The 9,505-nt window shown below is 50.0% G+C and overlaps 1 protein-coding gene across 3 annotated transcripts in view; it reads left to right on the top strand.

Annotated features, from left to right (window-relative positions):
• The window catches only part of LUC7L3 (LUC7 like 3 pre-mRNA splicing factor), a 33,844-nt gene that overhangs the window by 22,239 nt on the left and 2,100 nt on the right, over positions 1-9,505 (top strand). The window lies entirely within an intron of this gene.

Raw genomic sequence — 9,505 nt, forward strand, 5'->3', positions numbered from 1 at the left:
ATCAAGTGTCATTCCTGTCCTTCCTCTTTCAGCGTTCCCCGTCCCTCTGGGCCTGTCAGGAACTTCTTCCATGGAGCGGCTCTTGGGTTCCTTTGTACTGCCCTCCGGTACCGTCCTGGGAACTACATACTGGGCTCTTGGCGCTCCAATTTTTCCTTGGAGCCGTTACAGAAGTTCTCTCTACTCCTTCTGTCCTGTACGGTTGGGTTTCTGTAGCCATCGTGTCTCTGACGGGTGCCTGAGTGGCGGCCCTTCTTGTTCCGAGCCTTCTGTCTTCCCCCAGGACAGGACTGTTCTCCATTCCGTCTCTTCCTTCCTTCTGAAGGTGGTATTTGTCCTTCATTTCATTGAGGCAGTCGTCCTCCCCTTTCTCCCCCCCCCCCCCGGGAACGGACACTTCACCGATTTGGACGTTGTTTGGGCCTTGCAGTTTTTACTTGGAGATCTCCGACTCTTGTCGAGTTCGGTCTCTTATGTTTCCAGGAGGTCCGAGCAAAGGGTTGACGGCCTCCAGGGTGGCTTTCTTCCGCTTTCTCAGAGTGGCTCTTGTTGTGGTTGCCGCACCAAGGGCAGGGTCCTGCTTTTGGTGTCACCATTCATTTGGCCAGGGCCGTCGGTTTTTTCCTGGGCCGGAGGCTTTAGGCTTCGGCCATCCATTTGTGCAAGGCGGTCACTGGTCTTCCTTGCACACCTTACCGAGTTCTACAGGGTGCATACGCGGGCTTCGGCGTATGCTGCCTTGGGCCGCCTGGTCTGCAGGCGGCGGGTTTTTTTGATGCCTTCGGGTGCTTCGCCTTGGTGCTGCGGTCCCTCCCCCTTTGGACTGCTTTTGAACGTCCCAAGGTCTTCTGTGTCCCCCAAGGTAATTGGGCGAGAAAACGAGATTTTTGTATAACTTACCAGTAAAATCTCTTTCTCGCTCTTTCCTTGGGGGACACAGCACCCACCCATTCTTTGTTCTTCTCTGACTGTTTCCGAGTTTGTTTTACCCTTAGGGTAGTTGGCTTGTTGGTTCCAATTTTTTGGACTTTGCCTTTTCTCACTACTTGGACACGCAACTGGCAGTCTCTCTCTCCAGGCTGAGGGTATAGCTGTGGAGGAGGGGCTTAACAGTCTTCACTTAGTGTCACGCCTCCTAGGGAGATGATGAGCTATACCCAAGGTCTTCTGTGTCCCCCAAGGAAAGAGCGAGAAAGAGATTTTACTGGTAAGTTATACAAAAATCTCGTTTTTTTATTTTTTTTTGCTTCAAAAATGAAATCATTGTGTAAAACTTACATAAATAAAAAAAAAAGTATACATATTAGGTATCGCCACGTCCGTGACAACCTGGTCTATAAAAATATCACATGATCTAACCTGTCAGATGAATGTTGTAAATAACAAAAAATACAAAACGGTGCCAAAACAGCTATTTCTTGTTATCTTGCCTCACAAAAAGTGTAATATAGAGCAACCAAAAATCATATGTACCCTAAACTAGTACCAACAATACTGCCACCCTATCCCGTAGTTTCTAAAATGGGGCCACTTTTATGGAGTTTCTACTCTAGGGGTGCATCAGGGGGGCTTCAAATGGGACATGGTGTCAAAAAAACCAGTCCAGCAAAATCTGCCTTCCAAAAACCGTATGGCATTCGTTTCCTTCTGCGCCCTGCCGTGTGCCCGTACAGCGGTTTACGACCACATATGGGGTGTTTCTGTAAACTACAGAATCAGGGCCATAAATATTTGAGTTTTGTTTGGCTGTTAACACTTGCTTTGTTACTGGGAAAAATTGATTAAAATAGAAAATTTGCCCAAAAATTTAAATTCTGAAATTTAATCTCAATTTGCCAATAATTCTTGTGAAACACCTAAAGGGTTAACGACATTTGTAAAATCCGTTTTGAATACCTTGTGGGGTGTAGTTTATAGAATGGGGTAATTTTTGGGTGGTTTCTATTATGTAAGCCTCGCAAAGTGACTTCAGACCTGAACTGGTCCCCACTTATCACCACTTAAAGTGACATTGGTCAGATTTGCAAAAAATGGCCTGGTCCTAAGGTGAAATAGGGCTGAGTCCTTAAGGGGTTAAGCTGCATATATACATGATTACTGCAGCAATCTCCCACTGTGTATTAACGAGAAATTAAGCGTCAAGCTTTAATCGTCCGTTTACGTATATTCAGTTTCCATATGGTTGGAATCTTTTTTTTTTTTTTTTTTTTTTTGAGGTTGTTAAATGTAACTAAACCAGCATATGTATATGATTTACTAAAAGACACACAGTAGGGCAGCAATTTAACTGTGTGATAACGAGAAATTGAGCGTCAGGCCCTCATTTGTCAGTTTCCATGAATTCTATTTCCACACGGTTGGAATTTACATTTCTCGCTCGTATCCTTGGGGGACACAGGACCGTGGTATATGTTACTCCCTTTCATAGGTGGAGTGACTGCACTGCCACTGAGTGCAGTGCTTACTGTAGGCATTACACCCCCCCCCTCCATAGGTGGGTTAATTACACTACTGTTGGATACTGTTCTGATTATCGCGCTACCCCCTTCCTTAACTGGAGGATCGCACTACCACTGGATGCTATTCCATCAGTCGTTTGCCATCACCATGCTTTCTGTGGCATTACCCCCTTTCACAAGTGATTTGTTAACAGGGTAATTGCTAAGCATCTTTGCATGCTATAATTCAACTACGCCACGACACTAGATGTCTTGTCTTCCTTCACAGGTGGGCCGTGGCAACAGTCGGTACCCGCTGGTACCTTGTACTTTTCATCAAGTGGTATATGGATACTGTGGCTACTTCCATATTGTATCTTTCTTTCTCGTCCATATTCCTTGGGGGACACAGAGACCGTGGGTATAGCTATGTCCTCTAGGAGGATTCTTCCCGCCCTTCTCCCCCTCCCCCAGTCGCCTGCTGAGCCACTGCCTTAACCCTTCATGGCCACCCACCATTCTTAGGCTGGCACCTGATTATCTGGGGCCCTTCCCCTGAGTACACTGACCCTCGGGTGGTTTGGTTGATACATGAGTGGAGGAATTAACCCCTTAGGGCTGTTTCACACGAGCGGATGCCGTGCGTGACATCTGCTCCGTGAATGACAGCCAAGACCCGATGCAGACTGCAGAAGCACAGAGCATTAACATGACTGATGCTCCGTGCCTCTCTGTGATCTCTTTACTACGAAATCACAGTGAGATAAAGTTGTCACTGTGATTTCGTAGTAAAGAGATCACAAAGAGGCACGGAGCATCAGTCATGCTAATGCTCTGTGCTTCTGCTGTCTGCATCGGGTCTTGGCTGTCATTCACGGAGCGGATGTCACGCACGGCATCCGCTCGTGTGAAACAGCCCTTACTGCCTCTTGTCACTGAGGCCGGTTTCCTAGTTTTATTAAAAAAAAATAATAATAAAGGATATGTCCGTCCATACGGGTCCCCCTCCTCAGCCACACTCGCATAGTTCCTAATACCGCCCCGGGGCTGTTTGGTTGATGATTCTCCACATGCGCAATCCAGTGACGGACCCCTGCAGGATCCAATCCGTCCTCCGGGGCCGTTAGGTGATAAATTTCCACCTGGGCAATCCAGTGAGGGACCACTGCAGGATCCCAATTCCGTCCTCCGGGGCCGTTTGGTTGATTCTCCACCTGCGAAATCCAGTGACGGACCACCGCAGGATCCAAATCCGTCCTCCGGGGCCGTTGGTTGATTATTCTCCACTCAGTGAAGGTTCTCTGCAGGATCCCAATCTGTCCTACGGGGCCGTTTGGTTGATAAATCCTCCACCTGCGCAATCCAGTGGGGTCCGCTGGATTCTCCCATCCACCCTCCGGGGTTCTTTGGTTGACAATCCGGTGGAGAGACTTCTGGGAGTTTCCGTTCAACCCTCGGGTGGTTTGGTTGATAAGTCCCCGCCTGCGCAGTCCACAACTGCCAGGGGCGAGATTCTGAAGGGTAGCTCTACGCGCAAGCGAACCGCAGCAGGACAATTTTCTCCTCGACTGTTTCCGTTCCCCCACTCTTCCTCCCTAAAAATCATGCTCAGACACACCCTCCCTCACTGGGGCGGGTCCGTCCATGAAGAGGGGAGAATCTCTGATTCGGATCCTGTTATGAGTCCGAAGCAATCTTTCAGAGATTGCGTCTAGGTGGCAAGCAGTACTGTCGTATGCATTACCCCCTTAGGTGCACTATTGCACTCCACAGGGTACAGGACTCGCCATCTGCGCTAGTTCTCACTGTGGGCATTCGCCCCCCTTCTTAGGAGGGGTACTCTCCCTACCACTGACCAGTATTTGCCGTATGCTCACACCTTCCTTGGGTAGCTAATTACTCTACCATTGAATACGGTTCCGACTGTCTGCTATCATTCCATAGGCGGAGGGTTGCACATCACCGTGCTTCTGTCGCATTTCCCCCCTCCGCTAGTGATCCACTAGCGGGGAGTAACATCTACTACGGCTCTAGGTGCCTTCGCTTATTCCCAAGAGGGCGTGGCTACAGTTGGTTCTCGCAGGCGCCCGACACTCTTACCCTAGTGTTATATGGGTGCCACCAGTGGATACGGGGGCTATTCATCGTTACATCCTTCTTTTGGTGCTGGTTTCACACCTGATTATGACATCCTCTGTCTTCCAGGGGGTTCCTAGCATCACTTGTGGGTCTTACAGACCCCCCCATCTCCAAGGGTCTCTGTTGCTCCGGTCGGTCCTGATATTGTCCGCATCACTACGTAATACATACTCCGTTGTACTTACCTAGTGAGTACGTTCCAGCGAGTCGGCTCTTTTCGCTGACTCCGTATTCTCTATCCATCACTCCCCATTCTCTGGGGAAGTGGTTATGCTGGCGACTCTGATTTAGCTCCTACAGCTTGTTTTCCTCCACAGGTGCGGCTTGTCGCTAATGTTCGAGTTCATGGTCGCTGCAGTGGGACATCACCCCCCCCTTCCCCGGTAGGGTTCCTACCCTGGAGCTAGCTTGGCAGTTGCGCCCTTCCAGGTAGAATTTTAGGGTTAGCTCCACGTAACTAGGGCAGTGTGGCACGTGGTTTCTACGGATAGTATCGGGCCTCTCCCTCAGTTTTTGCATTGCCGGGGCAAGCGCTGGCTACCACTGTGGTAGCGGTATTATTTTCCCTACATGCTTGGGTTTTTACTGCACAGCCCCTCGCTAGGCGGTGGACTCTTTAGCACCGGATCGGTGGCTTCTACGGGTGTTCCCTCCTCTGCTGGGATATGGGGCTGGCATTGCAGTGTGACTTCCCTTGCCTGGCTTCCTTCTCGGGCGGAGTTCTTTTGGCATGGCCGCTTGCTTCATGGGTCTGTGGTATTTCCCTCCCTGTTGGACTGCTCTCGGACGTCCTATGGTCTCTGTGTCCCCCCCAATGAATATGGGCGAGAAAAGATTGTAAAACTTACCAGTCAAATCTTTCTCGCTCTTCATTGGGGGACACCGCACCCACCCAGTATTGTTGTTCGGCCACAGTTGTGGCTGTTGCTGGTTAGAACCCGGTTCGGTTCTTGGCATTGTTGCTGTTCCACGTTTTTTCGTTGGTTTACTTGCTTCTCCTACTGCTTCTCACAAACTGAAGCTCCTTCTCCAGGCTGGAGGGGGTATAGCTGCCAGGGGAGGAGCTAACAGCTTTATCTAGTGTCAGCGCCTCCTAGAGGACATAGCTATACCCACGGTCTCTGTGTCCCCCAATGAATATGGGCGAGAAAGAGATTTTACTGGTATGTTTTACAAAATCTTGTTTTTCTTCCGGCACTGGTTGGGGGCGCAAATATGTTGACCTTTGTTCTCTCAGGGGGGTTACCCAGTAACACTTGTGTCCTAGACACCCCCATGGGCTTCCACCGTTCAGGTCGGTCATGGTATTGGTCCTCGACAACGTGTAGTGCGCACGCCATTGCACAGAATATTGTGATTACGATCTAGTGAGCCGAATGTTGCACTGACTCTGTATTCTTTGTCCACCACTCTTCCTTATCCAGGTGAAGTGGTTTTGCTGGCACTCTGCAGTGGCTACTACAGCGGGTTCTCCTCCGCAGGGGACGTTTTCACGCTAGGACTAGAGATTGTAGTCGCTGCAGTGGGGCAGCCCCCCTCAGGTAGGGCTTCTACCCTGGCACTGCTTCGGCGGTTGCTCCTGTTCAACACCCTTTTTTCAGGTGGAGTGTTTAGGATTAGCTCTACTTAACTGGGGCAGCATGGTAGCATGGCTTCTGCTGGATGTCCTCAGGCCTCCCCTCAGTTTTACGCTGGCGCAGCATGCTGTAGCTCCTACTGTACAAGGGGTATTCGTGTCACCACTACATACTAGGGTTCCTACTGCACAGCACTGGAATCGGTGGCCTCTACGGTGTGGCCTCCTCCTCAGCTGGAGTATGGCTTTAGCATTACACTTGTGGCTTCCCTTGTATGGCCTCCTCCTCAGGCGGAGTATTGCATTACCACTAGATTCTGTAGAGCGCCAGTCTCAGATGGGAATGGGCTTTAGCCTCGGCCTCTTACTAGTTTACACTTCCGATAATTGGCTGTTGCTCTGACAACTGTTGTCCTTCTGTCGTCAACTCGGGCTTTGCGATGGCGTAACAGTCACTGCTGATCAGCACCTACCTTTAGGTGCGCTATACTGGGTAGCTTTAATCCCTGCGCCACTCGTCTACTACTAGATTGCGGTTATAAGCGGGACTTGGGTGTGAATAGTTGATGCCGTGACGCCATTGGTGCTACCTCTCTTCAGATATGAGTAATGTCTACGTCACCTTAAGCCGATGGTGGTCATTCCTTTCACTGCTCATTCAGAGTGTGGACTAAGAGTCTCCCCACGCTGAGCAGAACGGGTACCTGTCACGCCTCGCCACCGCTGGTAGGGGTTTCGTTCCTGGAACTGAACATCCTCTTTTCTTTTCCTGTCCCTCCTCGAGCTGGATGGCTGACCACCTTCCCCTTCTGTCTAGCTGACCAGTAGCCATGGGTTGTATGGCTCTGGATTCCCAGCTCTATTTTTTTTCACGTGTCCAGTGTTCCTCTGGTACGGTGGGGGCGTTGGACGTCGTAATCTCACTCCACCCAGCAAGAGTATTTCTCTCATCTTGGTCCTACTCATCTGCCCTTCCAGGCAGGGTTGCCACATTGTCAATATATGGTCACTGACGGGGCTTCCCATCACCGGTGATGCTCACATCGGCTTTACTTCTACCTTTCTCTGAGGTATTGGTTCTTTGGCCTGCCGTTGGGCATTTTGTTTTGTTTTTCTCAGTGGTTTCTTAAGCAGCTTCTCTCGCTAGAAGTCTCACCACAAGCCTCTTCGGCTCTAGAGGCATTGGTCTACCAATTTACCTCTTCCTAGGGGGTGTTCTCTTGACCAGAGGAGGATCCTGAGGACCTGGATTTTTGGTTCTGCTTCCACAGTTGCGGCCAGAAGTCGGTTTCGTACAAATGACCTGTAGGTCGTTTTGTGGCGTTTCAGTGAGGAACAGGTCTTCTCCTTTTTATTTCTGGGAAGGCGGCATTCCGGGTAGCGGGATCATCCACCCGGCGTTTTTCGGAGTTCTTGTACGTACTTTTTTCTTTGTCATGAACATAAGGCAGAGCTCCGCCCAGTATTTTCTTTCTTTGCAGAAGGTAGTCGCCGCCTTCCACGTCATCAGACATGGGTGTCTCTCTTGTTTCTCCCTCGCATTATAGAGAGCGGCTCTCCATCATCCATGTGATTTGGCCTCTCTTGTCCATGTCTAGCGCTTACCACCGTTCAGACTTTTACCTGTTTTTTCCTGGAGGTCCTTGTCAAAGCTTGGCCTCCAAAGGGATGTTTTCCAGGTATATCTGTTGGACAGTTGCTCGGGCATTCCGCTCCTGGGGCAAGGAACCGCTCAGCGGAGTTATGGCTCACCGCTGGTCTCATCTCCTCCATGCATCAGCTTTCCAGTTGTAGAAGGCAGTGTCTTGGTCTCCGGGCACGCGTTCACCAGTTTTAGGCTACTTTCACACTGGCGTTTCTGGGTCCGCTTGTGAGATCCGTTTCAGGGCTCTCACAAGCGGCCCAAAACGGATCAGTTCAGCCCCAATGCATTCTGAATGGATAAGGATCCGGTCAGAATGCATCAGTTTGCCTCCGTTCAGCCTCCATTCCGCTCTGGAGGTGGACACCAGAACGCTGCGTTTTGATGTCCGCCTGACGATGCGGAGCCAAATGGATCCGTCCTGACTTACAATGTAAGTCAATGGGAACGCATCCGTTTTCACTGACACAATATGGTGCAATTGAAAACTGATCCGCCCCAATTGACTTTCAATGTAAGTCAAAACGGGTCAGTTTGCATTGGGGTCCATTCACACGTCTGTGTGTGTTTTGCGCACCGCACATTGCCGGCACTCTCATAGAAAATGCCTTTTCTTGTCCACAATTGCGGACAAGAATAGGACATGTTCTATTTTTTTTCGGGATCGGAAGTGTGGATCCGCAATAGAAATAAATGGGTCCGCAATTCCGTTCCGCAAAATGCGGAACGAAATTGCGGACGTGTAAATGGACCCTTACCATGAACAAAAAAATAATTTTTTTGTTCATGGTAATGCAAACGGATCCGTTCTGAACGGATACAATCGTTTGCATTATGGGTGCGGATCAGTCTGTGCAGATACCAAACGGATCCGCACCTAACGCAGGTGTGAAAGTAGCCTTACCGGGTGCCTACCGGGCAGCAAGGTCTTGCAGGTGGCAGTGGATTACGCATCCTCGGGGGAGTTTTCTCCATGGGCGCATGATTTGTTTCCCTTTCCGTGGACTGCTTTAGGACGTCCCACGGTCCTGTGTCCCCCAATGATACGAGCGAGAAAACTAGATTTTTGTGAACTCGTCTGTAAAATCTTTCTCGCTTAGTTTATTGGGGGACACAGCTCCCACCCAGTGGTTCTGTTTGCCGCACATTATGGCGGTTGGTGGGCCAGTATGGTCCTCAGTTCTGGTTCGATCCGACTGGCATTTGTCAGTTGGTTCTTTACCGTATGGTTTTTCTCCTCCTACTATTGCTTGGGCACCAACTGATAACTCCTCCCCTGCCGGCTATACCGCCTCCCGCCTGGAGAGAGCATATCACTTTTCAGCCTAGTGTCGCCTCCTAGTGGCAGCAAGCAGCTATAAGATGCTTAGCGATTTCCCCCGTTAACGGATCACTTGTGGAAGGGGGTAATGCCACACGAAGCTTGGTGATGGCAAACGACTGATGGAATAGCATCCAGTGGTAGTGCGACCCTCCAAGTAAGGAAGGGGTTAGCGCGATAATCAGAACCGTATCCAGCGGTAGTGTAATTACCCCACCTATGGGGGAGGGGGGGGGGTGTAATGCCTACTCCGTGGCAGTGCAATCACTCCACCTATGAGAGGGAGTAACCTATACCACGGTCCTGTGTCCCCCAATGAACTAAGTGAGAAAGACCTTACAGGCGAGTTCACAAAAATCTTTTTTTTGGGACTTGTGCAATTTAATTAA

This window comes from Bufo bufo, chromosome 6 (genome assembly GCF_905171765.1).
Source record: "Bufo bufo chromosome 6, aBufBuf1.1, whole genome shotgun sequence".
NCBI lineage: Eukaryota > Metazoa > Chordata > Amphibia > Anura > Bufonidae > Bufo > Bufo bufo.